Here is a 27,992-nt window from a genome sequence, read left to right on the forward strand (position 1 = left end):
AAACAAACAAAAACCAAATTATCTGATTTGTAATGGATTATATGGCAGTGTAGACTCAGATAATCCAGTTCAAAGCAGACAGTGTGGATTAATGGCTTTGATAATCTGGATTATATGGCAGCGTAGAAAGAGCCTCAGTCATGGCATCTCATTTTCCAAATACCAGCAGAAGGGATTCTACAAAAACGTCTTTCCCAGAAGAGGAGAGTAGAAGAGGAACTCATGAACACAATAATAATAATAAAAAAGGGGGGGGGGAGAGAAAAATATCTCTCTAGGCAAATGAAACAAACATCTTAGGGCCCTTCCACACAGCCATATAACCCAGAATATCAAGGCACAAAATCTCATAATATCTGCTTTGAACTGGGTTATCTAAGTCCATACTGCCATATATTCCAGTTCAAGTCAGAAAATGTGGGATTTTATTCAGCTGTGTGGAAGAGGCCTTAGAAACAGTAAGATGCAATGCAACAGTGAGTACAATTTGATGCAGAATCAAGGTTACCATCTGTGAACATTGATTCTGCATCCAATTAGAAGTTTACATCCACTCAGTAGTCCTATTCCGAATTTGCCATCATACTCTGATTCAGTTGGTTTTGGCTTTTTTGCATCTGTTGATCTCGCTGGCTCAGATTGGGTGTATTACTTTTTATATTTTTGTATTTTAAATGAATGTTAAGTGTTGTTTATAATATATATTTACTGTCTATTACGTTAGAAGTAGATAAATTGATTGCTTTATGTTTCTATCTATGTGTTGGATCTGGCATTGAATGTTCGTTGTCTTTTGTTGTAATCTGCCCTCAGTCCCTTGGGGAAGAGGGGGGCGGGATATAAATAAAGTTATTATTATTATTATTATTATTATTATTATTATTATTATTATTATCATCATCATCATCATCATCATCATCATCATCATCATTACTACTACTACTATTAGGGGAAACAGGGAAAGAGGAAGGCCATATTATAGGTGTATGTAATCATGGAAAACATGTGCCTGGATTTGTAAGACTTGAGCTAGGCTGTTAAAGATAGGGTGGTCTCTTACTCATAGCTTTGCCATAAATCAGTAAAGTATCTTGTAGTATATAGATTTTTCAAAAAGCTATAAAAGATTTTAGTTATTTTATTTAGTTATTTTCAAGAAAAATAAATGTAAAAAAATGCTTCAAAAATTCCAACTAATGGTAACTAATTACCGTACTTGGCCTTGGAACTACACCAGTAGATAGTTATTATTTTAAGAATGTCTCTCAAGGCTCCGACTTAGGCCCCTTCCACACAGCTATATAAAGTTCACATAGAATTATGTGTGAACTCAGGGCCTTTCCACACAGCCATATAACCCAGAATATCAAGGCAGAAAATCCCACAATATTTACTTTGAACTGGTTTTTCTGAGTCCACGCTGTCATATATTCCAGTTCAAAGCAGAAAATGTGGGATTTTATTCAACTGTGTGGGAGGGACCTCAGATAATCCCGTTCAAAGCAGATACCGTGGATTATCTGTCTTGATATTCTGGGTTATATGGCTGTGGGGAAGGGCTCTTACCTGGTATGAATGGGGTTAGCCCATGTTGACCATTTCTTATGCTTCTCTTGGTGACCTCATTTTTTGTTACTTCTGCTGTCTGTAAATATTTAGGGATCCATTAATTTCATCTTCTTGTGTCAAAATAGATGGGAAAGTCAGGGCCGTTCTGCACTGCCATATAATCCAGAATATCAAGGCAGATATTCCACATTATCTGCTTTCAACTGATTTATTTGAGTCTACACTTCCAGATAATTTAAGTCAAAACAGATAATTGGGATTTTATACAGATGTGTAGAACTGGCCTTAGATGCTGCTACAGACATTTTCCCCTTCCATACAGCTATATCAAACCCACACTGAACTGGATTATATGGCAGTGTGGACTCAGATAATCCAGTTCAAAGCAGATATTGTGGATTACCTGCCTTGATATTCTGGATTATATGGCTGTGTGGAAGGGCCTGTTTAGAAAATAATACTCATATATCTTTTCCTAATATGTACCAATATTTCCTATAATTAATTCAAACTAATGCATTTATATTTTGAAACATTCCTGAGAAAATCTTCACAAAATGTTAAAACAAAGTTGGCTATATCTGTATCTATATTGTGTGTTTGTATGTATGCCTACTTGTCTGTCCATTGAAGCAAAACTGTATTAGTAATGTCTTTAAGGCCACTTCACAAGTTGATTTTTTTTATTAAAAAAGTATGTGCTGTGACAGACAAGTGGATTGTAATATTCAAACAGGAAAGAAAATAAGTGGGCGGGTGCATATTGGAGTGAGTAGAACATTTTGTGCGGCAATGTGTTCCTCCTTGCTGAATTCACAATTCTTGAACAAATACTATAATTAACATATTGCCATTATCAATCAGTGTAACTGAATGCAGGATTAGAATAACTGGCAGAGTGACTGCATACTTGTATAGAGTCCAGGCCCAGCAAGTACAATATGGCTGTGTTGCCAAATGACCGTTACAGAGGGCAGAACTTGGTATTCTGGGTACGAGTCTTCTTTTTCCTCCTAAGCCCTTTGGTTTCTATTGATTCCATTGGCCTCCATTCAAGTTAAGTTGGCATGTGTTGTTGCTTAGCAACAGCATGCAGTCTACTTTTGTACTATCCCATGGAAATGCTGCCTGTCTGGAACGTGACATTCAACAGTATGGCTCTATTAAAGAGAACCTTTCAGGAGTACTTCCCACTTCCACCACTCGGGTGGCAGAACAATCTCCAGGTAGAGGCTGTTCTGTCATCGTGCCCTGAAATGACCCAGATGTGCAAACCAGGTAAGGCAACATCTGTTCTTGAAGCCTTCATCTATTAACTGGAGTAGGGGACATTGAAACTTAATCTTTGCAGTGGCAGACATTGGTTCAGCCTTCCCAAAATGAACATCCTCCAGATATGTGGGATGTAGCTTCCATCATCCCTAATGGCCCATGGTAGTTGGAAGATGCTGGAAGTTGCAACCCAAGACACCTGAAGGGAGAAGGCTATAGTAGTCTAATGGAAAGCACTGAGGGTATGACTATACTGTAGAAATAACACAGTTTGAAATCACTTTGACTGCAATGACTCATTGCTATGAATTTTTTTTTTACTGTGTCAGAAGTGACTTGAGAACATGCTGCAAGTTGTTTCTGGTATGAGAGAATTGGCCGTCTACAGAGATGTTGCCCAGTGGACATCCTGATAAGTTACTATCCTGCTGGAAGGCTTCTCTGAAATCATTGGGGTTGTAATTTTGCAAAATTTTCAGCCTTCTTTGCCAAAGAGTGCTTATGCCTCACCAAACTACAACACTCTTGTTGGCATCTTTGGATCAAGCCCAGTAGAAAAGAAGTTTTATATGACAGCTGAGACCATTTGGGACATCCATTCTGGCATTCAGCCATTGGCATAGAAGAACACTTGACACTTCAAAAGAAAACAAACATTTATCCAAACCTTTTTCTGGATTTAAAAAGAAATCCTTTCTGATTCTGTCAGGTATTTAGTTTCTCTGATTAAGTTGGCTATTGGAGAAGTCTTGATTCGTATGACAGCTTGGAATAATAAGGGTCTCCCTTCTTTTGAATACTTTGTTTTGAAAACTATTTCAAAGTTTGATAAAACACCATTACCAGTTACCGGAACTAAAATATTTTGTTTGTGAATTATGCAAATATTTAAAATAACAATATAATAGGTGATCTTGGATTATTATTTTTTTGAGAAAAACTGCAGGATTTGAGGTATCAAGTACTGGTTAGTCATTGCTTTTTGTTATCTTGTTTCTCTTTCTCTTTTCTGTACCTTTTCTATGTATCTTTTTGTTAAAATGTTTAAAAATAATTTTACAAATGAGAATAATGAAAACAATTTAAAAAGAAGATGGGCAACAAGGGTCCTTACACACTTTCCTCCATTTTAATGGCCATGGCAACATTGTATAGAGCAATGTGTCAAATCATGATAATATATTTTTTCTTGTAATCTCAGTCCCCTTCTACACCTCCATATAAAATCTAGATTATCTTCTTTGAACTGGATTATATGGCAGTGTACACTCATATAATCCCGTTCAATGTAGATAATGTGGAGTGTCTGATTTGATAATCTGGATTATATGGCAGTGCAGAAGGGCCTTAGACTCCAGACTGTGTTAAGACTGATCCTATGAACTACTTCTGGTTTAAGAGGTTCCATAATATTACCCTCCTCTTCACCTTTCTAGTTTTTATTTGCTTGCATTTTGAGCAGGAATGGGCTAACTTCAGCCTTCCAGGTATTTTGGACTCCAATTCCCAACTCCTTACCAGATGTTAGGAATTATGGGAGTTGAAGTTCAAAACGCTAGGAGAGCCAAAGTTTGCCCATGCCTGATCTAGAACGTCCTCAAAAAATGAAGCTCTCATAACCTGTAGTTCTCTTAGGTCCCTTCTACACTGCCATATCTGCTTTGAATTATCTGCTTTGAACTGGATTATCTGGCAGTGTAGACTCATATAATCCAATTCAAATCAGATAATCTGGGATCAGATCCTGGGATATAAGGCAGTGTAGATCCAGACTAAGATAGGGATGGGTAGATCTCAGTTTATCAGTATATACAGCAGGGGTCCCCAAACTTTTAAAGCAGAGGGCCGGTCTACAATCCTTCAAACTGTGGAGGGGCCGAATTATCATTTGGAAAAAAAACCGAACAAATTCCTGTGCACGCTGCACATGTCTTATTTGTAGTGCAAAACAACAACAATGAAAGAACAATATTATATTTAAAAATGAAAACAAGTGTAACCAACATAAACCTATCAGGATTTCAATGGGAAGTGTGGGCCTGCTTCTGGCCAATGAGATAGTCAAGTTAATTAGGATTGTTGTTGTTGTTGTTGTTGTTGTTGTTGTGTGCCTTCAAGTCATGTCAGACTTTGGCTGAGCCTAAGTCTAAAATTATTTATTCATCTACTACATTTATTTATTACATTTATATCCCCCCCTTCTTACCCCAAAGGGGACTATTGTATATTGTATATGTATATACAATATATGATATTATTAGCATAGCACAATATTAGCATTATACATTACTATATTGAACTATACCACTATACTGTAATACTATATGTAATATATAACATATAATTAATATTATTATATGGTATTATTATTAGTTCTGTATTATATTGTATAACATTATAATATTTTATCAATATTATATGTATATACAATATATTATATTATTAAAACGGATATAAAAATATATTATAAAACTGAGGGTGGGGGCCAGGTAAATGACCTTGGAGGGCCGCATCCGGCCCCCGGGACTTAGTTTGGGGACCCCTGATATACAGTAATCCAAACTGGAAAAACAATTTTGGAGTCTTGGAAATTTGGGGGTACAGTGTAAAAAAATAACTATTTCAAGTTCTATTCTTTGTTACACCAAACCTACTCCATTTCAGTTGTATAATATAATGTATATGGGGAATGGGGTCATTTTTGCTGTTATTTGTAAATGTGTATATCTGTTATCACATGTGGGAAACAATTTTGTGGATTCTCAGAAGCCAGAACATCCCATATTGCCTCCTGCAATTATGTGATTTGTCAATGCATATCTGTATCATCTAAATATATACTAAGCAAGGAGGAATGTTGAACAAATCCATGTGTTTGTGCTAGCAATGAGGAAAACATTGTTAATTCATAAACCCCTAAGTGACTCACAAAGGTTTTCTTCACGGGAAGGCTAAAGCTAACAGCTGTTCTATCACATTCCGTTTGCTCAAGTCAACAGACCTGTGTTAATAGTTTGTTGATTGTTGTCTATTTGGCCAATATTTGGGTGCTATTACTCTGTTTTCCATTTTATTACTCAGAATGACATTTTCCATTTGAGAGCTGTGAGATACTAAACTGGATAACCATTAACTAATGCTTCAGGATTTCTTATGTCTATTTGGTTACAGTGTTAGTAAAGTATGTCTTCTTGAGGTCTAGCGAGTATCATCAGCTGTCAGATGCATCTTCATGGGTTTTCTGTCCTCCATCTGTAATTTTCTTTCTGCCGTTACTTATGTTACTTATGGGACAAACATGTAAAACCCTATGAGAAACCAAGCATAGTGTGGCAGATAGAGAATTGGGCTAAGACTGGGAAGACCCAAATTTAAATACCCACCCACTCATGAATTTACTAAGTGACCTTGAGTTAGTTATCTTAAAACCTAACTTGTCTCACAGGAGTGTGGCTATTATGATGGAAACAGGAAGCCATATATACTATCTTGGCCTCTTTGGAAAATATAAAAGCTATCATCATTGACTGGGAGATTGGCCATAAAGTTCCACATAGGCAGAATTACAGAATGCATTCCTGCTCACCTCAGCTGACCTTTTACATGCTGTGGTTCCTACATAAAATGCCAATTTACTGGTTGATGGAGAGTCAGGGTGGAGCAGAAGAGCATCTAAGTACACTCCTAGAGCAAAATGCACCACAACAAGCCAGCCTCCTGGACTTCCAGGTTGCTTTTGATACCATCGACCATGGTATCCTTTTGGCTCATTTCACTGGGATGGGACTGGGAAGCACTGTCTTACAGTGGCTCTGATCTTCCTGGAGGGCCGCACCCATAAGGTGGTGCTGGGGGACTCTGTTTGAACCTTTGGCCGTTGACCTGTGGAGTTTCTCAGGGTTCCATTTTGTCCCCCATGCTGTTTAACATATACATGAAACCACTGGGAGAGGTGATCTGGAGTTTTGGAGTTTGTTGCCACCTATAACACCCAGGTCTACTACTCCTTTCCACCAAATGCCAAGGAAACTGTCTTGATCCTAAACCAGTGCCTGTCATCAGTAACGGGTTGGATGAGAGCAAACAAATTGAAACTTAATCCAGACAAGACTCCTGGTCAGTCAGAAGGCAGATCAGGGAATAGGAATTCAGCCTGTGCTGAATGGGCATTTGGTGTGAATTTGGTGTGATACTCCTTCTGAACACAAAGGTTTGCAATTTGGGGGTCCTTTTAGATTCAGCATTGAACCTGGAAGATCAGGTATTGGTGGTGGCCAGGAGGGCCTTTGCACAATTTAAACTTGTGTACCAACTGCACCCATTCCTTGAGAAGCCAGATATGGCCACGGTGGTACATTCTATAGTTATATCGCATCTGGATTACTGTAATGCGCTCTATACGGGGCTGCCTCTGAAGAGTGTTCAGAAACTTCAGCTGGTCTAAAGAGCTGCAGCCAGGTTGCTCACTGGGGCTGGCTACTGGGAACAGACAACCCTCTGTTGCAGTAGCTCCCTTGGCGGCCAGTCTGTTTCTGGGCACAATTCAAAGTGCTGGTTATGGCCTTTAAAGCCCTAGATCAGGGGTCCCGAAACTAAGGGCCGGGGGCCAGATACGGCCCTCCAAGGTCATTTACCTGGCCCCCACCCTCAGTTTTAGACTTAGGCTTGTCCAAAGTCTGAAATGACTTGAAGGTACACAACAACAGCTCCACTGCTGGTCCCAATTCAAGGTGCAGGTCATGACCTATATGGCTCGGGCCCAATCTATCTCTGTGATGGCATCTCTCCCTACTAACCGGCATGTGCTTTAAGATCCTCCAGAGGCTCTCTTGCTCCCACCACGGTTGGTGGGGACGAGGGAGAGGACCTTCTCGATTGTGATTCCCTGGCTCTGGAATGCCCTTCCTAGAGAGATTAGGCAAGCTTACTTTCATTTCGTAAGGAGCTGAAAACCTGGTGGTTTAAACAGATCAAATTGAATAGAGCTCCTTAGACTCTCTAGCTATGCCTCTGCTTAGCACTTTATCAATCCCTGACCACACTGTATTGGAATACCTGGCACGTCTAGCACTTTACAGTTGGCTGCTCCAATGTTAAATCCTATCCACTGTTTCCAGTTTTATCGATGGAACCCTATCATTAGGTTTTAACTTGGGTTATGTGTTTTATGATTATCGGTTTTAAGTATTCTTGGATATGTGTATAATGTTTTAATTGTTGTATGTTTTAAATTGACTATATTTCCTGGTATGCTGGAAATCGCTCTGAGTCCCTTGAGGAGATAGGACAGTATATAAATAAAGTTTTATTATTATTATATTATAACAACAACAATCCTAATTAACTTGATTATCTCATTGGCCAGAAACAGGTCCACACTTCCCATTGAAATCCCAATAAGTTTATGTTGGTTAAAATTGTTTTTATTTTTAAATATTGTATTGTTGCAAAGTGTGTTAAAGCACTGAGCTGCTGAACTTGCAGACCGAAAGGTCCCTGGTTCAAATCCTGGGAGCGGAGTGAGCGGCCACTATTAGCTCCAGCTTCTGCCAACCTAGCAGTTTGAAAACATGGCAATGTGAGTAGATCAATAGGTACCGCTCCGGCGGGAAGGTAACAGCGCTCCATGCAGTCATGCTGGCCACATGACCTTGGAGGTGTCTACGGACAATGCCGGCTCTTCGGCTTAGAAATGGTGATGAGCACCAACCCCCAGAGTCAGACATGACTGGACTTAACGTCAGGGGAAAACCTTTACCTTACCTATTGTTCTTTCATTGTTGTTGAGGTTTTTGTTGCACTAGAAATAAGACATGTGCAGTGTGCATAGGAATTTGTTTTGGTTTTTTTTCCAAATGATAATTTGGCCCCTCAATAGCCTGAGGGACCATGAACCGGCTCTCCACTTAAAAAGTTTGAGGATCCCTGCCCTAGATGGTTTAGGTCCAGGCCATTTGGTTGACCGCAACCCCTTGTACGAACCTGCTCAGGCCCTGAGTTCTTCAGGAGAGGCCCTTCTCTTGCTCCCACCTCCATCTCAAGCTCAGTTGGTGGGAACAAGAGAAAGGGCCTTCTCGGTGGCTGGCCCTCGACTCTGGAACTCAGTGCCCAGAAAAGCCAGAATGTCCCCTTCCCTGCTATCCTTCCAGCAGCAGGCCAAAACCTTTTTATTCAGACAGGCTTTTAAAGATGGTTTTAAAGATCAATTCAGGGGGTTCTGTGACTTTTAACTTAGAATTTGTTTTAATGGTTTTTAGCTGGGAATGTTTAAATACTGTTTATATTTAATCCCATTTTGATGTGTGTATATTTGTATATTTTAAATAGTTGTGCTGATGCTTTTATGTTAAGCTCCTTTGAGTCTCCTTCAGGGGAGATAAAGCGGGATATTATTATTATTAATAATAATAATAATAATAATAATAATAATAATAATAATGATAATAATAGTAATAATAGACTTCTGGAAGTCCTGGATGATTATGTTTGCCAATCTGCTATTTGCCACTAGCCAATGAATTGATGTTGGAAGAGCTACAGCAGCTAAAAGTGGAGTCTGGATATTGCATATAGGTGGTAGAGAATTCCAACCTCCACAATGAGAAAAAAGACTTATGCTGGTGTCGATTAAAGTCCAAAACACTTGGAGGATCAAAGGTTGGGAACCACTGCTCTAGCTAGAGAAAGGAGAGGATGAGGCAGTACAGAAAGCTTAAAGCAACATTGAAACTGTTTGTTATGCTTAGAGGCAGTATGGCCCTGAATTCCAGATATTGAAAGCCAGAAGGGAAAGAAAGCCATTAACTTGTTTCCATACTTGTGGACTTTCCAAAAGTATCTGATTGATTCACATTGGAAACAACATGCTGCATTAACATTGACTTTCATCTGATGGAGCACAGTTGCTCTTATCTTTATATTTTCTAACTTGCAGTGTTATTACTGTGTTCTAACTTCCAGAGAACATCTCAGATAACACTGATTCATTTCTGGTATTCCATATTGTGTCTTGGCACTAGAAGTCCTTAGATAGTTTAACTTCTGCCCTTGCTTGTGGTGTGACAGCTGCTTGTTCATTTCAGTCTGAAATTTAGCTGGACAGTTTCATTGAGGCCTTATCTTGCATTGGGCTGGTGCTAATTCCAGTGGTTGTGGCTCTAATTGGATATAAACAATGCTGAGGCAGGCCAGGCTATTTCCCAGTTGAGCTGAATGAATGAAAAAAATTAAAATTGGAAGATAGATAATTGTGGGGCGGGGCCACATTTGTCTTGGTGGAATGCTGGAGTTGTGCTGGAATTGGCATTGTTTTATGTGATGGGAGTAGTTTTTAACAGGAAACGTCTAGAACAAAACTGATTTGGGACACTTGCAGGTAAGCCACATATAATAGTTTTGTTTAACCTGGTGTCCTCTTGATTTATTGGGCTACTATTCCTTTTATTTCCAGCCCATGACCAGTGGTTTCTTAAATGCTTTTTCATGATGGCAGAGTGCAGAATGTTGATTTCCAGTTCTTACAGTCTTGCTTATCACAAGGCACCAAGAATATCTGATTTGTTTAGCTATTAAGAATCAGGCAAGGAAACATGGAGTGAGTGAACCGTCTTATTTATTTATTTATTTATTTATTTATTTATTTATTTATTTATTTATTTATTTACAGTATTTATATTCTGCCCTTCTCACCTTGAAGGGGACTCAGGGCGGATCACATTACACATATAAGGCAAACATTCAATGCCTTAACATATGCCAAGAATTGAAAAAAATGTAATAAAATGCCCATAACACTAACAAGTATAAACTCTGTTGCATAGTTCTGCCATGCTTATTGATGAGGAAATGTTGGTTCTGTTTGAGAGAAATTGAAAAGATGATCCATTACATGTTACCACTGAATCCAATAATAATAATGTTTTGCCATTAAAAGTTATAATGGACCAGAAGTTTGTTATTGTCTTCAATTTTTTCCTGAGTTATAGTTAGTCGTGACCCTATCACAGGGTTTTCTTGGTAAGATTTGTTCAGGGGAGGATTGTCATGACTAGTGCTGACAGTAAGGATGTGAGTAAAGGATTACTTCTCCCATCATTCAAGTTGGGCTTAAATACAGAGCAGCAACCCAGTGAAGAAACCACCACTTCCAAACAATAATAACAGCAACCCCAAATGGACAATGAAAAGCTTACTACTCCACAGGGTACAGAGCAAGGGCAAGATGAGGGCCTTGAGACAGAAGACCAGGAATTAAGTATTCCAGGCTGGCTATAATTAAGAACAGATAGTATTTAAGTGTTGTAGATCAAGTCATTTGGCTGAGAGAGGGCCAGCAAGTGGGATCACCTGAGAAATCTGCATAAATTGCTGGAGTTTGGAGTAGCTTGTTGCTGGTAATAACGTTGGTGTTGGGAGCTGCAGCCTGAAGTTCTGTGTGCTTACACTTGGATCTTAAATGATGGATTGTACCTTGGATGTTGGATTATGAATTATGGATTATACAGGCAGTTCCCAAGTTACAGACATCCAACTTACAAATGACTCATAATTAAGAATGAAGGTGAGACAACAGAAAGTGAGAGCAATCTACCCCTCGGAAGGGAAATTCACTCCTGGAAGAGTAATAATGGCTGGAGTTACTAAAAAAGTACCTGTTCTGACTTACATACAAATTCAACTTAATTATAAACCTAGAAAACCTATCTTGTTTGTAACTTGGGGACTGCCTGTACTTGGAAACCATATTGGTGAGATATCCTGACTTTAGAATATGGGAACAGATTTACAGTTTAGCCTCCTCCTTGTTTGGTTGAGTGATTAATGTGTTGACCTAAGTCTGCCTAAGATTACATTCATGTGCTTGGCTGAGTTACAAGAAACACTCTGGGCAGGACTCTGACAAGGATTGCCATTTTCTTCCTCAGAAGCTGAGGGACTATGACTTATATATGGCTCAGGTCTAGGCTATCTGGCTGATAGCATCTCCTCATATAAGCCTGCCTGGGCCCTGAGAGGCCCTTCTCTTAGTCTCATCTCCATTATGATCTTGGTTTGTGGAAATGAGAGAGCGGGCCTTTTCAATGGATGCCCCTCAACTCTGGAACTCCCTGCTCAGGGAAGCCAGAATGGCCTTTTCCCCTTTTGTCCTTCTGTTGGCAGGTTAAAATCTTTTTATTCAGGCAGGCTTTTAAAGAAGAAAGTTTTAAAGATCAAGTCTAGGGGTACTGTGGTTTTTAGCTTTGAATATGTTTTTATAGATTTTAACTGTAATCTAATGGATACCATTGTTATTTAATTCTGTTTTAATTTTTATATATATTTATAGATTTAAAATTGTATTGAAATGCTTTTAATGTAAGCTGTTTTGAGCCTCCTTGTGGAGAAAAAAGCAGGGTATAATGAAACATAAACACTATTATTATTATTATTATTATTATTATTATTATTATTATTATTATTATCCAAGATAACTTAATGATTTTCCATAATGACCAAGCAAGGATTTGAACTCTGGTCTTCTAGAGTCCTAGGGTGAGTCTACACAAGCTGGGAAATCCATGTCCTGTCTGATAATCTGGACTGGCCCTGAAGACAGCCGCAAGTATTCTGCTGTGTAGCAGTGGATTGGCATCTACATGGTCCAGCCATACCAGGATCACATCAGTCCTGCTAGATTATCACCTCACATTCCGTGCCACTGTCACTATTCCCAACTGGCCACAGAGCTTCATGCAAATTCTCTCCTCCTTCATGCCGACATCTCTGCTGATATTGCATGGAGCTTTCTTACTGCTAGGAGCAGTAATGGTGGTAACACAGACATAATCCGTCCAAGTGCTGATGACGGTGCCCTTTGTAAACAGCAGACTGTTCTGAATTGGACCAGATTCAGTTGTCCACATTGCCCCAAAGCCAGAGGATATTGGAGTTTCATGCAAACATTGAAGTATCCTCAAGTTTTCCTTGAATTGTATCAAAGGCAGTTTAACCAAGGATAACTCACAATACTCACAGGAAGTACAATAATACAGTGAAATCAGCCAGGAGCCAAGTCTATGTTTTATGCTCATATAGACTCACCCCTGCTGTAATCCTCAGACCACTGCACCATGTTGTCTTGATGGATTAGTGCATTTCTAATAACTGGGAGAAAAACTTACACTTCAATGAATACAGACTAAATACTGAGGATATGGAATACTGCTTATATGATAAACTTGTCTAGTTTCATTACAACAGAAGAAGAAAAATATTTTACAGAGAAGTAGTCTTTATTCATTACTGGAATGACAACTTCAAGATAAGTTTTGATCTATGTACATTGAATATAATATAATCTCTTTGGAATTACTAGTTCAAGTTTGTCTATCTTTTTGTGTATCAATATCAGTACAATCAGGGAAAATACAAACTTTGTTTGCTGTGGCTTCTGAAGACCTTCTCATCAACACCAGATTTATGGTAGTTACATTTTCATTCTTGCAACTATAAGAGATGTAATGATTTACTGTAATTAAATCTTCCTTTACTTGCTTTATCTTGGCACATCTCAACTATACATTTTCTCTTTTCCACTGTCTGCAAGGTGATGGAAGATGACAGAGAGGAAAGATATTGCTAGACAGTGGCACAAATGCCTGAAGGCATATTAATCTCAAATTAATCTGAAAAACATAAAAAATAATCTTGGCATCTAATGACTCAGTCTTTGAATCTGAACAGTGTAGGTAAGGTAAAGTATTTTCCCCAGAATAACTTTTGTTGCTGAAATATAAAGCATGTTTGTGAGTTCATACTAGGGTTTCAAATCTTCACTAATTTCATTCTCAAAGGAAGAAATGAAATTTTTTAGCAATTTTCTTCCCACAATTTACAATTTTTGACATATTCTGGTTAAATTGACACATGGTTTTCATATCTTACTTTCTACATAGAAAACGCTGTTTCCTTCACATAAAATGCTGTAGTAGTTTTATTTTATGCAAACATTTATGTAGTTTTTTTTGAGGTAGAGAACAGCATTGTCTATAAACAGCACATTTATGCAAGTGTTGTTTTTTGTATAGAAATTTATTTTTAAGGAGAGCCACTATAAATAATGAATGTGGAAAAATAGAAGATGACAACAAAAAAGATGAACAAGAGATCTTTTCCACAAAATCTGAGAAAACAAAGGGAATTTTAAATCAAGAGTGGTGATGCTTTACAACTAGAAAGGGAATCATGAATGTTGAAAACTGTTGATGGCAACATCTGAGCCTGGTGTTAGGTCTGAATAACACAGTGAGCTTTATTGTGCCTAATTGTGGTTATTGTTTTTCAACAATACTGCAAACTCTAGTGGCTAGTCTTATAAGGACAAATTTAGGGAGCTGGACAAATGATATCTACCTTTTGATATGTGAGGGTCCTTCTACACTGCCCTTTATTCCAGGACCTGATCTCGCGGTGGCGCAATGGGTTAAACCCTCGTGTCAGCAAGACTGCTGACTTGAAGGTTGGGTTGCTGATCTGAAGGTTGCTGGTTTGAATCCAGGGAGATGAGCTCTCTCTGTTAGCTCCAGTTCCCCACGTGGGAACATGAGGATGGTAAAACATCAAAAACATCTGGGCGTCCCCTGGGCAACATCCTTGCAGACAGCCAATTCTATCACACCAGAAGTGACTTGCAGTTTCTCAAGATGCTCCTGACATGAAAAAAAAATCCCAGATTATCTGCTTTAAACTGGAGCATATGAGTCCCCACTGTCAGATAACCTGGGATAAACAGATAAACTGGGATTAGATTCTGGGATAAAGGGCAGTGTGGAAGGGCCCTGGAGGAGTGTTATATAGAAGATACAATCAGCTTGTTTTCTGCTCTAAAAACTAGAACATGAACCAATGGATTCAAATGGCAAGAAAAAGGATTCCACCTAAACATTATGAAGATCTTTTATTACTATAAGAGTGGTTTGACAGAAGAATAGAAGGTTGTTTCTTTTCCAAGTCCCTAATTTTAAATGTTACCAGTCTGCTTTGCATTTGGAATTACATTCAAGACAGGATACAATAACAAAACTATTTTATTATAGAGGGTGAGGGGTTGTCAACTTTCCATCTTTGGAGTTCTTTAAATAGGATTTGGATTGGCATAGGGTTGGACTAGATGATCTTTTTGATCCCTTCCAACTTCAAAATTCTATGATTCTCTATGCCAGCTCAGGCCAATCATGTAGCTATACAAAAAGTACTGCTGAACCATTACATAATTAAGGAAAGTCTCATTTCCGTCCTCTGTGAACATAAAAGATGTAACATATAAGTTTGAGTAATTAATAAACAGCACATCATTTTCTCAGGGATCATGCTGTACCCAGGGAATGATAATTATAATGATTCAGGTGACATAAGGTACTGAATATGATCAACATTCTGGTGTACAAATTCATCAGCAAGGGGGGGGGGGAGACTTTTATTGCAACATTTCGAATTGAGATGTATCACTATATCAAAGTGCAACTAAGTAGCAACTGTAGCAAGCCATTATTACATTTTGTACTTTTAAAGGTAACTTGTTGCAATCATTCGGGCTATTTATATAATCCCACAATTCAATCAAGCCTCTTTGTTGTCAGTGTCATTGGGAAAGTATCCTTAATGTTACCTAAACTTACTTTTACATGTCAAAAACATGGCTAACATAGGAAAGTGTGTGTGTACAATTCAAAGTGCTGGTTATGACCTTTAAAGCCCTAGACTGCTCAGGTCCAGGCTATTTGACTGACCACATTTCCTTGTATGAACCTACCCGGGTCCTAAGATCTTCAGGAGAGGCCCTTCTCTCAGTCCCATCTCCATCTCAAGCTCGGTTGGTGGAAACGAGGGAGAGGGCCTTCTCGATGGCTACCCCTCGACTCTGCAACATAAAGAAGAAGGTTTTTAAAATCAAGTCAGGGGTTGCTGTGATTTTAGTTTTGAATATGTTTTATGGATTTTAACTGAATTTTTAAATACCAGTGATATTGAATTCTGTTTTAATGTTTGTGTATTTGTACTCTTTATGTAGTTGTGAACATATCACAGTGGAAGCTCCTAATTGTGGTTCTAAAAGTCAGAGCTGGGTATTGCTCTCAGAGGACTCCAAATGACCTATCCTGGACATTTGGTCAGTACGAAAGAATTTATTCTTGTTTGCAGATAACCAACCAACAATCTCATCACATTGAGAGGGGGAAAGCATGGTTGACCATTCCTTTAAGGTAGTGAATTTCCCCTCTTATATCATCAGCGGTCCCATTGTGCATTCTGCCTCCCCATCACACTCACATTCACATGTGGAAACTTGAGAGCTGGCAATACATTCATCTTACATTCATCACAGTATTACTTTTTTGTTTTTAATCAGGAGAAACAATACCCCAAAACCAAGAGATCCCTTGCCCTGTCCAAAGCCCATTACATTAAAGGAGACTGATGCCAGTTTAAAACCTCATCTTTCCATGGGAAGAATCTTGAGGATACACGAGGCAGTAATCTAGATTAAAACCATTGCTTCCCATAGGATCCTATTGTTCTGCATCGAGTCCCATAGGATACAAGAGACTGCTGATGGTTAGGACTGGAAACTTTTATGGTTCCTATCACACCTGTTTTTCAAATGTAAAGATGTGAATAAAGTGTGATAAGAGGTAGGAGCTCTGAACATGATTGCTGGCCCGTGTTCGGAGTTCCCCCCTTTAAGGACATTTCAGCCTCTTTTCAATCCTGGAACATGTAATAAGTTCAATGCCTCTCCATGCTAGAAAAGAGGCTGAAGTGTCCTACGTGGGGGAAATTTCTCAATGTGATGAGGTTGACTGCCAGAGTTCCCTCCTTTCAGGACACTTCTGCCTCTTTTCAGCCATGGTGGGCTATGCATGACTGCCAGAAGTAGTTTAACTCAAGTGACAAGCTCAGTGCCTCTCCATGTTTGAATAGAGGTGTAAGTGACCTACAACTGGGAAATTTCTCAATGTGATAAGGTGGCAAGTTAGCTGTGGTTCCCTGAAAATAAGGCTGTCCATAGATTCTTACTTTATAAAAGCCAGGTCTTGATTTCAGAAACTGTAAGAAGATAATCCTCTGTTTCAAGACATCCTACATCCAAATGCCAGCCCAGCTCACATGTATTTTAATGGGAAAGACCAGTAGGAAGGTAGAACAGAGGCCCTATCAAGAGTTGGGCCTTAGATATCAAACTGAGCAAGCATGCCAGTGCTTACCTGATTACTGCCTGACCCATTCTAGTGAGATGTTTTATATTGCTTTTAAAAATCGTTGTTGCTTCTAAAATTAGTGTCAGTCAAGTTATCTTGGGCAGAATGAGCAAAAAATCCTCTCCTCATCTCTAGCAGTACAAAAAGCAACAACAACATTGCTAACAAACAACAACTTGCCCTTTCAAGGCACCCCATATTTGCTGCCTATGATGGCTTCCTCACTCTTGTCTTGTGGACTGGTGATAAACATCTCACCACTATTCCCCTTTGGATTTACTGTTTTTCTATATTACAGTGATCTGGAAAAATGTGGTATTAATACCTTGGTTTCATTAATAATGATTTGCATGCCAGCTGTGGGGGTCAATGAGTGAAATGCAGGGATACAGACTGAGTTGTGTGTAACTTCTAGTGAGGTCAGTGATGTTTAAGTCTGAATAGACATAGATAAGCTCACATCCACCCTATTGAGGCAATACTTTCACAATGGACATGTGAAAGGAGGAGCAATGAGCCCTGCCCCTTCGAATGTCACTTTCTTCACATAGAAAGAGAGAAATCTGAAATGTAGTTCCTGTATGCATGGGGAGTCTCCATTCAAGCAAGAACCAAGATTTTCCAGTGTCTTTACTCACTTACTTCTCCCTATGAAGAGGACCCTCTTTAGACTGCTCTCTTTCCATACAAGGAAAAAGTGTTGGGAATTAGGAGATCTTAATATTTCTTATCTTTGCATGTTGATTGAAGTTGGATAAATAACATTTGAACATGGCTACTGTTACAGCCTAATATGTTGTCTATCCCTATCCCTGGCTTTCACCTGTGGACAAGCAAATATCAACTAAATACCTTTCATCTCTCAATCAGTTGTTTTCTAGCTAGCCAATGGTTGGAGATTCTGGAAATCAAACATTTTCCAAAACCCAGTTTTGGAAAGATGAAGAATTCTGCCTTCTTTACTCCTTTCCAGCTCTCTGAAAGCTCTTGCAAGGCAATTCTGAAACAGAGTATTGCTCAGTATCAATGTGCTGTTGACTACTGCTGCCTTGGATTCAGAAAAGAAGCTGTTCCTAATGTTAGAATGGATGGCGGTGGCAAATAAGCCTCTCTCCCTCCATGTTTATAAACAGGTGCATGCATGATATCCCTGTGCAACGTAGGTGGTATCCCACTGGTAATATAATGACTACAGCTGCTGTTCTAAATAGGAGCTAAGGGCAAAACCAGGGCAGAGGGACAAAGAGCCAAACACTGATACTACACACAGCAAAAATAAGATTGAAAAAATGCCAATAAGTGACTTTTGTTTAAACCAAGTTTTCCTCTATATAGATAATATAAACATTTAAAAATTTCAACCAAGATTTCTGTCTCTGTACATGCATTCATTCCTCCAGAAAGCCGAAGTACAGCTATTCTATGCATGTGGTTGTATTCCAATGGCAGATTGTGTTGTGTATGCACTCAGAAGGCTGACAGCACAGGCAGAAGAGCAAGCTTGGATACACATGCTTTCTGCTGTGGCTAACAGATAACCTGAACTACAACAAAAGTGTCTTTCTTTGAACTGTGCCCTGATGTATGTCGGAGCAAATTGCTTTCTCTTGTTGTGCCAAAAAGTTGTCCCCCTCCCACCTCCAAAGACGCCCTTTTCTTTTGCTTCATCTTCTTCTTCTTCTTCATGACAGACTAAAGAACTCACTGGGGTTATAATGAAAAGCAGACCACACTCCCTGTCATGTCAAGAACAGTGCAGTCGGGAAAGTCGACATGATTTCATGGCTAATGATTCACTCGCTAATATCAATGTGGGCTGCAGTGAGGATAACCAAGTTGAGCTGTCTTAGATCAAATGATTCAATTAGGCCAGCTGTCCCTATTTGTCATGGCTCAACTCGCTTTCAAATTACCTTTCCAAAGTGCATACGTGCCTTAGCATAGAACTTAACAGCTCGACTGTTTTTTTTAAAAAAGTAGTATTTAGGTTATTGCTGCCAGGGAATAGTGCTTCAACCAAAAATTCATGAAATTGACCCAGTAATTCAAGGAGAAAATGTTTCATTATCTCCCATCCCTATCAGTTTTAATCTCAGTTTTAATCTATAATCTCAGAAGGGATTCCCTCATAGTGCTATGTTTGTGCAAATTTTTTCACTATATAAGATCTTAGTCTGCTTGAAAAGCTAATGCATCCAGCAGGCCTGTAGCGAGGGGGCGGTTTTAGGGGTTCAACCCCCCCCCCCCCGAAATTTTTCAGGTTATAAAAAAAACCTGGTTTACTCATGAATTTTAACTGGTTAACCAAATCCCCATGCTAAGTCTATGAGACACAAAACATTAAGAGTCCCTCCAGGCATTATCTCAAGCAGATATTGACAGGTTTGTAGCGGGGAGGGGTGTGTGCTAGGGGTTAAACCCCCCCCCCCCCGAAAATTTCAAAACCCCACCCGAAATTTTTTTCTGGCTACGGCCCTGGCATCCAGTATATAGGCTACTTTGGCCTTGAAAGTTTGTGGGTGTCATATTGACATAACAGTTGTGCTGTTCTGTACAATAGTACTTGACGATTAATAATATCATACATACAGTTTCTGTTTGGCAATGGAATTTTATGATTGCAATACAAAGCAAATCATACTATTGTTCTTTGACAGGGTGGTAGGTAGAGGAATTACTTTCTCATTCCACTGCAGGAGAGTCAGGATTGGTTAATTTTCCTTTAGTATAATGAATGTTGATCTACTGAATGCTTAGAATTGGTTGGCAGCAGACTAACACAAAACACTGTATAGTGTGACAAGCATTAGTAAAGACTCTAAGACTCTTGCCCATCCCATACAAATTGTTTGTTTGGAAAAAGTATCAGATTCATCTCATACTGAGACCAAAATCTTTCGGTCAGTGCATTTTCCATGATCTGTAGTTGTACTGAACTATATTCAATAGCTTCAAAGTTCCACTGCTTGAGTCACTGGATAATTCTAACACGCATTCCAAACATGGACAAGAAGACCAACTATAAATCACCCAAACAACCTGAAACAAGATGGTCATATTTGCAGGAGACTTTTCTAAATTCTGGCATCATTGGGGGCATATTGGTTAGGAATGGAAGACTGGACTTTCTTGGTGGCTGCTCCCATGCTATGAAGCTCTATCAAGGGAGCCTAAGCTAGATACCTTTTTATTATGTTTTTGCCAGTGGGAAAAATACTTTTTCTGCTCAGACAGTCTTCTGCAATCCAGCTGGATTTTCCAAGCTAGCGAGCTGCTGTTTATTCTTTTCTGTCTGTATTTAATTGTGTTTTAATACTATTGTGCTGTAAAACCAACTGTTCATTCATTCAAATACTTCAAAAATATCCCTCTATAGCCAGGGCAGCATACAATATAAACAATTTAAACCAATTCCCTATAAAATGGGTTAAAAACATATTAAATACACTACCTGCTTAAAATGGCAAAAAAGGTTAAAACAGTTAAAACTATATACATGTACAACTTAAAAAGTAATAGGATTAGACCACCAAATGCTTATTTTTATTTTGTGAATCTTCACTGCTTTGAATGCAGTTGAGTAGAAAAATAAGATGTAAGCTTAATAAGAATACAATATTACCTTGCTTCACTTCTCCAGCATCTAGCAGATCTTACCTAAAGACCTCATCACATTGATATTTGTCCCCATGTTCTCTTCATTTTTGCACACTGGTGAAACGGAGTCCCTTGGAAGCCATCCCATGAGGCACAGCCAATTCCAGTGGCCACCCAAAAGACACTGTCTTGCCAGCGTGCTACAAGGAAGAGAAGACTCCCTTTTCAGGATTTGTTTGTTATCCAATTCCTGCTTCCAGAAAGTGGGGGAAACAAAAGAAAGCAAAAAGAAGACAGGGAAAAGTTGTGGGATGGCTGGCCATTCCCAAAGGTGAACCTTGCTGGGAACTGCCCATCTGATGAAGTCCTAAGTCCTTACTGATGGTTTTCCCCAGTGGCAGATAGTGGTATGGAATGAGTCTGGGGCCATAAAGATATTGGCACGTAGCAAACTGTAGTCAAAATGAAAGCCAGGTAGGACATAGCCATTTTCAAAGGCAGTTATAAATTAAGTGATAGCATCTTTCATAGATTTCAATATTGTTAATATTCAGAAGTCATGTGCAGGCCTTATAATCAGGAAAAATAGTTGTTCCTTGAGCCAGAGAATGGCTAATCATTGTAACAGATGGAGCAGAAACTGACATATCAACAGGCAAAATATGAAGAAGATTAAAAATCATGGTATATTTGGATGAGTATTAGGATAAGATAGGGAAATGCTATATACTGATAATAAAAAGGGAATCATTTTTGATTTGTTAATAATAGATGTATATTTAATTAAAAACAAAACAAAAATGAGGCTTGCCAAATGTGTATGATGGGATAAATCTTATCCTTAAGATTACTCTGCCAGGCATATCAATTCGCTCCACGAAGTATCTAGTGTGTTGTGACACTTTCCTATAGGCAATCCTACCTAAAAAAAGGTCTTTCAGAATCTTATGTGTTCATCATCTTCCTTGTGTTCTGGCAAGGGGGGGGGGGGGCAAGCAAGACTCACCTGGAGGCCAGCAAAAAATATGAAGCAAATATTTCCTATCTTGCCCACCTTTTAATAACTGCTCTGCATTTTTGGCTTCCTGGAAAATTGCCTTGCAATGGTTCTCCATGAGTTTTCTCACCCATTTTCTGTCTGATCCTGTGGGAAAAATGAAGAATAATAGAGATGAGCTTTGCTCAGAACAGCCTGATATGCAACAAAGGCAATACACATGAGGGCCTGACTTTCCCATTATGTAAAAGGTAAAGGTTTCCCCTGACGTTAAGTCCAGTCATGTCTGATTCTGGGGGTTGGTGCTCATCTCCATTTCTTAGCTGAAGAGTCGGCGTTGTCAGTAGACACCTCCAAGGTCATGTGGCCGGCATGACTGCATGGAGCGGCATTACCTTCCCGCCGGAGCAGTACCTATTGATCTACTCAGATTGGCATGTTTTCGAACTGCTAGGTTGGCAGAAGCTGGAGCGAACAGCGGGTGCTCACTCTGCTCCTGGGATTTGAACCTGGGACCTTTCGGTCTGCAAGTTCAGCAGCTCAGCAGCTCAGCGCTTTATCATACTTCGCCACCGGGCATTATGTAAAAGTGAATTTGCCTGGAAAGCAGTCTAGCCCGCAGGTAAAGAGGGACGGAGGAAGGGATCGGTGGACATACAGACAGATAATCCCCCCTTTCCCTGCAGCACAGGACACTGACTTTGGGATGGAACTATAATGTAGGTCATTGCAACCCATGAAGTTACCTATTGATTGCTCTTGTCTTCATTCCGATCCTGTTTAATCTTCTGCTTCTTGTGAATTCAGAGAGAGTTGTTTTTAAAAAGAAGGATATACAGAGCTATTTTCAGTCCACCCAAGGAGCTGGTTATGCTCAGTGAGAAGGTTCCTAACCTTCAGAAAACAGACTTCCGTGCTGTATTACAAACTGCCTTGGAGGCCTCTTTTTAGTTTCAGCAGTTTGCTATGGGGAGTTGGCACTGAAGAGATATCATGTCCCTTTGGGTACATGGAAGTAACAGCACCATTTATTGGACCCGGGCCAAAGACTGAATATTGATGCCTTTTTATTTTATTTTATTTTTGATCCTGGTGGACTCATGTTGCTCTTGCTGTCTTCACTACATAAAACCCTTTGCAAAGATTTTTTTTCTTTGCCCTGTCTCTTAGGAAGCACCATCCTCCTCCCTGGGAATCATAACTTGAAAGCCTGGCATGTCGGGTTTGGCATCTGCATGACAACAAGAGCTTGGAAAGTGCTAATGGTGTGTGTTATGCTGCATAAAGGCTTGCCTGCAAAGGCTGTACAAAGTGGAAGTGAAAAGTGTAAAAACAGCAAAAATATGAAAACTGTAAAGACATTTAATGTGCAAAAAGAACCAACGAATGTGTGCCAGCTCAGCCAGTTGCCTGCAGGCAAATCTCTGGATGGGATGGTGCTTCAGCTGTCAAGGTGCCTGAGTGGACTTGTGGTCATCATAATGATTGGCTGTGGACTGAGAGAGTGTGTTTCCACCTCCCTCCACCCCTCCCTCCCTCTCAGAAAAGGCAATAAACAGAAAAGGTCAAATTTATTCAAATGAATTGACCGCACATTTGGATAAAGACGCAGGCAGGCTCGTTAACTCGATTCACATCTTTTGTGTCAGGTTCCTAACATACCATACATCTGGAAAAATGTAGTGGTTTATAAAAGACCTCATAGGCAGCTTCTCTCAAGATTTTGTTTATAGGCTGTAATGAAATATGATGCCCCTTTTCACAGAGATGGACACATACAATTTGTTTAGTCCCATTATGAAAGTATCAGTCTGCTGGAGTGTGTTTGCCAACAGCAGTGGGGAGAATAACAGCAAGATAAACCAACTCAGAATTATGTTCACCCTGCATTTAACTAAAAGGAAAGCCTAGTCAAAATATACCTCTAAATATACTTGCCAGTATACTTAATTAATATACTCATAGGGAAATGAGATTTCTCTTGAACAAGCTGACTGTCAAGAGATTCTGAAGTAAGGGAAAATAGCTTTTCTGCAAGGAATGTACTGTACACACAGCTTTTGGTGTGACCTAAATAACCTAATTGCCGAAGCCACTGAAATGCAAACAAAAATGCCATCCTTATGGTGCCTTCAGAGCTGCTCTCAGCGGCTGTCTTCCATCTTCTCCCATGTTCTCTTATTGCTTCTGTTATGACTTTTCCGGGACCTTTGCCATTTAAAACATTCTGCAGGGGCTCTGACTACAGGATGGAGATTCATGATTCCTTGGGTGTATATGTGTGTTATATGCCATTAAATCAATATGCATTTATCATCAAATGATCTTATGATTCCCATCTTTTTCAGGTCTTGCAAACTCAGGACTCCAACTTTGTTGTTGAGTAAATCCATCCTTTATGTGATCTGTCCCTTTTCCTACAATTTCCCCCAGCGTTTTCCAAGGAGGGGGGAAGAAAATAGTGTAGTGGGACAAGATTCCTAGAGAAAAGCTCTTTCTGTTTCAAAGTCCTCAAGGCCAAAACTGAATCTTGTATTTCACAGTCTAAGATTCCATCAGCTTGCAATTATAACCATATTTTTTTTCTTTAAGGCTTCAAGAGCACTGAATGGAAATTGGCCCCATTCTCAGCTGTGCTGAACCAGTACTCCTATGTGGCCATAATGTAGCCCTGATCATTTCATACCAACTCGAAGCTAGATTATGTGCCTGTGTAGAACCAGGCTAAGTTTGGAAAAAGAGGTTGGAAAATTACTTTTTTGAACCAAAGAAAAAGAATGCTCATGTTTGCAAATGCCTTTAGCATACAGGTTGAACCAGCACAAAAAATTGACATACAGTAGAGTCTCACTAATTCAAGCCTCGCTTATCCAAGTCTCTGGATTATCCAAGCCATTTTTGTAGTCAATGTTTTCAATATATCGTGATATTTTGGTGCTAAATTCATAAATACAGTAATTACAGCATAACATTACTGTGTATTGAACTACTTTTTCTGTCAAATTTGTTGTATAACATGATGTTTTGATGCTTAATTTGTAAAATCATAACCTAATTTGATGTTTAATAGGCTTTTCCTTAATCCCTCCTTATTATCCAAGATATTCGCTTATCCAAGCTTCTGCCGACCCGTTTAGCTTGGATAAGTGAGACTCTACTGTATTTAAATTTTTAAGGCAGTTTTTGATTTAAAGTAGCCATAAAGGGACTTGATAATGGACTTTATCACATTGAATTCCAATTTGCGGGAGATAGCAGGAGGGGGATTTATTAGGCATGGTGGCAAATCTGGCGGGTACCCCGCATCACACCCCCCCACCCCCCAAATTGGTGCTTTTTCCATCCCACGGGAAAAGCGTTGCTGCCCTGCTTGTCTCCATTTTTATCAGTGAGAACACAGGAAGCTTCCTGTGTTCTCTGGGCAGTGTCCTAGGACACTTGGAGGACACTGGGAGGATGGAGACCCACTGGAAATTGTGCATAGTCTGGTGGGATCTAGCAGGCTCCATCCTCCCAGCATCTTCCAAGCATCCTAGGACGCTAAAGCTGTCTAATGTGATAAGGTCCTTAGACCGTTCTCCCATTATCTCCATGCCATGTCCACATTTCTGATTATGGGAATCATTTTCTTTTGCAGATGTTTCTTTGAGGTGCCAAAGGAATAGCAGCATTAGGTGCCATTTTAGTTTGCTTCTCATTAATTTTCAAAATAGTCCAATACCATGCACATTTCAATAAATTACATTCTCTCTTACTTATTTGTCTAGTACATAAATACAAATTGATTCTGCCTAATCAATCATTTTGTAAAGGATGCATGGGTTTATCTATGTGAGAGTACTATGAAGATACTGCCCCTCTAAATAAGAATTTACTCCACCATGAAATTTTCCTTCAACATTCCCTTGAAAATTTTTGCTTCCCCTTTAATTTTGGTGGCTAAGCAGTATCTGTAAATGTTTAACTGAAAATGTAAACTATTGCATTGGTATAAACGTGAGAACTGAATGAAAATTTCATGGCAAGGGCAGGATTCTTATTTGTGGGGGGCAATGCATCCATGCATCCCTGTAGCTAATCCCTGCTATAAGACTGAAGTGCTGAAATGGTGCTTAAAACTCCACTTAACCCACTCTTTTAGCTGATACAGATAGTCCTTCTTTTTGAAACCACCTTTGTTACCACATCCACTTGTATAAATCATCAGCAACATAGATAAAGATGAAAAAAAAAACTTTCACCTCTACCCCCTTTTTCTTTTTCTTTTATTCCCATGTACCCATAAGGTAGAGGCAAATATGACTGGTGGGTGGTCATTAGCAAATATTGTTCTCTAGGAACTTCACAACACTTGCAGACAGAACCCTGGCTTGGTAAATGTGTGTCTCAATATGTTTGATTTTTTTTCTTTAAATGAAGGCAGTTTTGCTTTATGTGTGTCTACATTTACTAGCAATGAAGAGGGGTGAACTATGGGATGGAATCAAAGAACCATTCCTTGTAAGCATCTGAAGTATTTTGGGGAAGCCCTGGTTATTGAAGGTCTCAGATCCTTCATTTAATTCTCTGGCTGACCTAACTCTTAAGATGCCATCATTGAGGATTCAGAGAATGCTGTGTTCCCCAAGCCACAGATGTCACATCACTAAGGAGTTAACAGGCAAATTATGTAAAGTATTAGTATTCTACCAAATGCAATGCGCATGTGAAACAGAGGGAGGGGGGAAAACAGGAGAAAAGATTATATTTGTCAGCTGTGCTGCCATATGTTCCTCTGGCAGAATCGCAACACAATGGTGACAATTTCTGTTTTATTGAATGAAGATCTGCTTTGAGTCCTATTCTTTGAGAGTGACTATTCTTTCTGCTGTTCCCATCAACACTCACCTTTAAACAAATGCTCACATCTGCAAGCTAACTTCACATGTGCTAGATTGTCGATCTAGCAGCAGCTTAACTTGGAGTGTAATAATACAAGATCTCATATAATTATCATTTGACTGCTTCGGCTTAAACCACACTTCTCATTTGAATTTGCTTAGGGTGTTGGTGATACTATGGATCAGAAAGGAAAACTCAGGCAAAGGTTTTATTTACTTATATTATTTATACTTTGAATTCACAGAGAGCATTATCTATCTATAAATAGCAAAATAAGTCACTTTTGGCCTCAGATTGTGCATAGTTTAAAACAATACAATATAAAAGAAAAAAGGGATGAGGAGAACCAGAGGCCCCCATCTCAATCTCAAGCATATATTCTTAATATTATGAGATAAATAATACAGTGTGACTGTTGTATCCATGGGGGATGTGTAAAACTGCAGATAATAGTGAACTCTTGTCAAATGAGGGGCTTCCAGCCCAAGAATACCATACAATTGCACTGGAGGATCTAGGAAATGCCTAGAGCGGACGTATTTTGTCAGACGTGGATAAATGAAATTTAGGTCTAGATCCTGAAGATATTGGGGTTGTACTGTGTTAATACTACTATAACGAAAAACACTTTAAAAATTAAAATATTTGAAATGTATTTTCAATAAAAGATTAAAAATGCAGCATACCTCTTTACACACACACACACTACTCTTCATAATCAAAATCCAGGAGGCCTGCCTGAATCAAAATATCCTCACTTGCTGGTGGAAAGAGAGCAATGAGGGCATCAACTGGACCTCCATGGGAGGAAGTTCCAGTCTAGGAGCAGTCATGGAGAAGGGTCTCTTTCAACCTAATTTATTGTCCACATGCGCACTGCTGCTGTCACCTTTCACATGTACTGTTGGGCTGTCCTTGTGTCACTGTTGCCACTGCCTCTTTGGCCAATAAGCTCCATGCAAAAACCTGCTCACCCTGGTCACATCTGCTGAGGTCAGATTAGAGTTTCCAACCATGTGGCCAACAAAGAAGGGGTTGCTCTATCCCCTCCATGTTGATCTAACGGATGCCCCATTATCATCTCAGCTGATGTGACCAGAATGGCCAGGCTCTTGCAAAAACGTCTTTGGCCAGCGATACATAGGAGAAGGAATGGGCAAGCAGGGCCCATGTGGTCTTGGCTCAGCTGGACTTCATTAAGGAAAGGGGAATAGGAGGCAGAATCTTATCATTCCCAGGAAGCTCAGCCAAATCAAACTATTGCAGCCTCTCCTAGCTTACATGGCATCCCTTAATGACTTTTGCCATCTTGATTACACTCTGATGTTTGGCCTGTTTTTCATCTGTGAAATGTTGGAGGGCATGAAGTTCCAGTACTATCAGTTTGAAACCAAATATTAAGCAAGAATCCCTATTGAAAATACTGTGTTATCACCATC

At 39.3% G+C, this 27,992-nt stretch overlaps 1 long non-coding RNA gene across 2 annotated transcripts in view; it reads left to right on the forward strand.

Moving 5' to 3' along the window:
• Positions 1 to 2,669: 2,669 nt before the first annotated feature.
• LOC103278513 (uncharacterized) overlaps positions 2,670 to 27,992 on the forward strand; it is a 133,444-nt gene continuing 108,121 nt past the window's right edge. For both annotated transcript variants that reach the window (XR_010005974.1, XR_506105.3), the window contains exon 1: positions 2,670 to 2,847. This is a non-coding gene — a long non-coding RNA (uncharacterized LOC103278513). The remainder of the gene's footprint in view (positions 2,848 to 27,992) is intronic.

The sequence above is a fragment of the Anolis carolinensis genome, chromosome 4, assembly GCF_035594765.1.
Source record: "Anolis carolinensis isolate JA03-04 chromosome 4, rAnoCar3.1.pri, whole genome shotgun sequence".
Lineage (NCBI taxonomy): Eukaryota > Metazoa > Chordata > Lepidosauria > Squamata > Dactyloidae > Anolis > Anolis carolinensis.